Source organism: Cynoglossus semilaevis, chromosome 5 (assembly GCF_000523025.1).
Source record: "Cynoglossus semilaevis isolate Cse_v1.0 chromosome 5, Cse_v1.0, whole genome shotgun sequence".
NCBI classification, from domain to species: Eukaryota; Metazoa; Chordata; class Actinopteri; order Pleuronectiformes; family Cynoglossidae; genus Cynoglossus; species Cynoglossus semilaevis.
In genome coordinates this window covers 12,882,947-12,888,199 of record NC_024311.1, presented here as the reverse complement: position 1 = coordinate 12,888,199, position 5,253 = coordinate 12,882,947, and positions in this window count along the sequence as shown.

The following is a 5,253-nucleotide window of genomic DNA, read 5'->3' as shown; positions in this document are numbered from 1 at the left end:
TGTGTGTGTGAGCTTGAATGGGTATATGAGAATTAATGTGCCCGTGTGTTGATTATGGGATTAAAAGAAAATCCCTGGCAGGTTGTTGACTCTTATTAATACGCTGTGCTGCTGTACATACGCTGCCCATATGGTCAACGTGGTGGTGGTCCACACCCTCACGTGGGTTCACTCTCAAACGCAGTCCAGCAGCAGATAGACAGCTGTGATGGTGGAGGTGGGAACAAAACAAAGCTTACTGTCTTCAAATTAAACTGCTGTCTGATGTCCTTTGTGGGCAGAGACATTCCAAAAATGAACCGCTGTTCATTGGTTGAGGTGGAAACCGTCTGACGACACTCTGTGTTTTGGCTCTGACGTTCTGTTTAATTGTGCTTCTAGTAACGTTCGGTTCGTTTGCAGTTTTCGTGGCCGATGCAACTTTGAGTCACTGTTAGCCATGACTAACTCTGCTTTGGACGCAGAGAACCGATCAGTGCCAGGCTTTAATTAGAAGCCATATGGAGTGTGTGTGGAGAACAACTACAGTACCTGCTGTAGGTACACACTGACAGGAGATGTTTACTCTATTAACTGGCTGTTCACAGACTGTAAAATGGCATAAAGGGAGGAGGAAGAGGAGGAGGAGGAGCAGCGTTCTGACTCAAAACTCCCTCAACTGGCACCGCTTCAACTTCATCCACTGTACTTTACAGTAATATTTTGTCATTTTATATAAATATATAAATATATATGCATTTATAGTTGATATGAATGGAGATAGAATGAATAACACACACATATATATATATTATATATATAATACATAGATAGATATATATTTGTGTCTGTATATATAGGTTTATAGTTGATATGGTCGGAGATGGAAAGAATAACATTTACTACATTATATACTATATATAAGAAGTATATCAGCCATATATATTTGTATCTACATGCACAGATATATTTATATACAGTATATTTACACAAATATACAAGTATATAAATATATACCTACATTGTTTATAAGATATCAATCATAAGAAGTATATCAGCTATATTTATGGATATATATATATGCACATATATACATATATATTTATAAAAAATATATGTAAATATAAATATATACCTATATTGTTTATAAGCTAGCAATCATATGAAGTATATCAACCATATATATTTATATCTATATATGCACAAATATACATATATATATTTACACAAATATACTGTATATCGTTCTTGATTTGCCATATATAGACTACGTTTGTTTGTTTAGTCATTTTTCTGTGTAGGAATTTGTTCCAATGGTGACCTTTTCACAGTATGAATATGTACAGGTGGCAGTTTGTCAAATGGTTAATAGTTTATTCGCTCTTTCTTTCTAAATCTGTACTTTTTTGATCTGTGTTTTGGTGAAACCTATTAGAGCTTTGACTGACCTGGAACCTGGCCCACCACCACCTTAGATATCTTAACTCACGATAATGAAGATATCTGTGAAATTATTGATACCTTCAGCCAAAACAATGTCAAACCAGCTTTTAATGCTTTTTGTTTTGCTGCCTTATGATGCTGTTACATAAGACTGCAGGCAATTGTTTCCATCTTAGCCAACTCTCTTTTCCCAGCTGTGCAGCGCCTGCCTCAAGTCAAATGATGGACAGCCAAAGTAAACTCAGGGCTGGTAGGAAAAAACCTTTACACACCCAACAAGGCAACGGGGAAATATAGTTTTCTGAGGAGTCAGTAAAACAAACTCAGGGCTACAAAACACAGAATAAGACATGCTGCAGATAGCTCAGTGTGTCAGACAGGGGACAGCAGTGATGTAGTATTATGATGTAGTATCATCAACACCTTGGCACCTCATCCACCTGATAGTTTAACATCTCAGTGCGTTTGTTTGGCACTTTTGTTCTCTGTCAGTACTACTCGCTGTAGATGTAGAGTCGACTTTGGCTCCCGTTTCTTATTATGGTGCACTTAAACAGGATGAATGTAAGCACGGTAGTGTTGTGATGACAAAATATGCATTTGCATTGTATATTGCGTTGCACTATACATGCCTCAGAGAAGTGATCTGTTGTGATTGGTCTGATGTGAATGTTGAACAGCTGAAGTTGTAAATTGAACAGATATGAGAAGGATTTTTACCATCGAAGCTTCAACGCTGTAGTCAGTTCAAAAGTTCATCACGGGGCCACAAAGAGAGAGAGGAACAACCATTGATTCTCACACTGTGTATGGTACTTACTACTTTATTTTTATTTAATAGAAAGTGGTTTTAGTTTTGTACTTTTATCTGATAAAAAATGGTTTACATGCTCTATAAATTCTAGATTTCTGTACAAGTCCAAAGTCAAGGACTTCACTTTGTGAAGTTGAAAATAGAAGATTCAGGCTTTGGCAATAATGAAAAAGACACACGCACCCAAAAAACTAATACAAAGCTTTGCATCTTGCATCTATTTATTTTTTAATGTTATGATCTTTATTGATCCCACACTGGGGAAATTCCTGTTAACAGCAGATGTGCTGCAACAGGCTGCCCCCTGGAGGCGCCAAGTATGTGGTTCCTCTGGGAATCGAACCCAGGAATCTCCTATGAGTTGATCTCAGCTGAGATGAGATAAGTTGAGTTGATATTACTTTAGTTTAGATTAGTTTAGTTAAGATGAGATGATTTAGAAAATAAACAAATAATAAAAAAACGAACATATAAAATAATACCAACATGGAGTGAACGATGACTAGTTAATTCAAAACGACCACTCTGACATATGTAGCCTGTAACATCGTCCAGTTTATATTCATAGCCGTTAGCATGTATTCAATAGCATTCCCCTCAGAGTCGCACTGAGCCTGAACGTAGATCTTTTGGACACGGCAGTTTTGGTCAGTGAACAGTGTGACAGACGAACCTTCGATTGAATAAAACTCAGGCTGTTGGCGCTGGTGCTGATTGTTCTGCATTTTCCTGACGGCAGCGGTTCAAATAAGGAGTGACCAGGTGGGAACACAGTCTGCGGTCAGACCGGCTTTCTGCAGATAGCTTTCTCCCTCAGTGGGCCGCTATAAATGATGTCAAGGTTTTGGAGCTCCATTACAATAATCTGCTGGGCTGCCCTCACCATCCGTTACAGATCACAGCACCCGGCGGCTGTGCAGCTGGCAGACCACACCGTCATGCAGTTGGTCAGGAGGGGCTCAGTGGTCTGTCTGTGGACCACGATCATCCCTGTCTGTGGGAGCTGGGGTTCTTTAGAACTGATGGAGATCCAAGTCTCCAGACCAGCACCTAATGCCTTATTGGTTAGTTTTAACATTTAACACATTTGTATCAAGCATGTGAAAACTCTGGCTCTTAGGTAATACGTAAGAAATAATTCAAAATGGCGTACCATTTTGGATTATATCCAGATATGTTTTTACAAAGGATTGTCTCACTTTTAGTGGAAGTGTAATTGAATTTATTTATTGTTCCTAAACTTGTCATGACATAAATTTAAACCGTAGCTATTTTTGCCACATGCTGCGTTCTGTTATGGCTAATGTTTTTCAGCCATGTTGATTACATTTGACTGACATGCTGGTCTTGCTGTAAGTAATTCTTTAGACAGTTTGATGATAATTATGGTCCATTTCAACCGCTTTCAAAGCTTTTCTGTAGTTATTCTAAGCTAACTTTAGCCATGGTTTTAGCAACCGTTTAGCCTATAGTATTTTGGTGCTAAATTTCTGCTAAATGTCTTTTTGTTATATTTGCTTAACAGTAGGAATTTATTTTTCCCCCTGGAGGCGCCAAGTATGTGGTTAAGACCAACTGTAACTTCCAGTTATCTGGAGTTTCACTTCACCTTTAGCTCTCTTCAGGGTTACTTTGAGTGCACCTTTTTTGGTCAGGGTCTAGTCTGACTTATTCATTCTTCATAAAAGGTGAAAACCTTTTTGGAGTTCTGTCTAAACTGCGGAATAAATTGCACTGGTACTTTCAAAAACTTTTCAGACACTTAGATTTAACCCAACACTTGGAAAATCAGAGGAATGAATCAGCGAAGACCTAAGAGAAACAGCTTTAATAAATATGAAATTAATCTTTTTGACAAATGTACTTTATTGCAGTCCTGTTGTTTTTCTACTCCGAGGTGGATTTGCCTCCTTAATGTGTTGTTAAATTACCAGAAAGCTTTTTCAAAGGAAAGTGCACTCGCTGTCTGGAGCAGCAGAACATTCTGCTGGCAGCGCTGCGCTGATGCTCTGTAATTCACCTTGACCAAAGCCAGAAATACTCGTGATTAAATTTCTCCTCTCAGTGGTGCACTAGAGTGTGTTTTTCCCCCTCCTATGATATGATTTTACAGTCAGGAGAGAAAAGTGGAGACTATCTCTCTGAGAAACCGTGAATAAACTGTTAATCACAAAATGGGCTTTTAAGCAGAGCAGGAAACTGACCTTTCCATTCCTGTGGTGCCGGACAGAATCTTTTAAAACGATTATCGTACTGTTAAAAAGATAAAAACCACAAACAGCGCAGATTTGAGCAGCGGGCTCTAAAGAGACATTCACAGATTTTTGCAGTTTCATTGAATCTCTCTATATTATTTGAATGGGATTAAAAATGAAACGTGATCATGGAGTGTCCTCTCCCACGTCTCCTCGTGAGAGACGATAATTGGATTTGTGAATTTGAAGGTCGACCGTGTCACTGTGGTCTCACTCTTGTCACTTCACACTAAATTCTACAAGTGACAAGGTCAGGTGGGCATCAGCGGGTCGACCTGCAGTCGCGGACCTGGTGCTTCAGACCCTGTTTTGAGTCCTTGAGTGAGACACTGAGCGTCTGCCTGATCCTGCTGAGCAGGTCACAGAAACCACAGACTGGCCCTGAAGATTTTCATGTTTGTGACCTACATCCTTTTTAGATTTAAGGCCCAACTTGTCGCTGTTACATTCAGTCTGGCCTCAGACATTACTCAGAGTTGACAGTAAATTCTGAGCCAGACACTGAGGTTTTCTATGTCACCTTCATCAACACAGTTTTGTCTCTTATGTTCTGATTCGTGGCACTATTTCATCACAGTCATTTAACAGAGACTGTTTCCATGTACGAAACATACTGTGAACCGCGCACTGGAAATATAATTTTTTATATGGCATCTAAATAGTGCATGCCATTCTGACAGGTATGGCAAACTGACAGGACACTGGACAACAAAGCGCTTGAGCCAGAAAGAGTTTTTAGTGCTTGCAGGAATTTAACCTGTC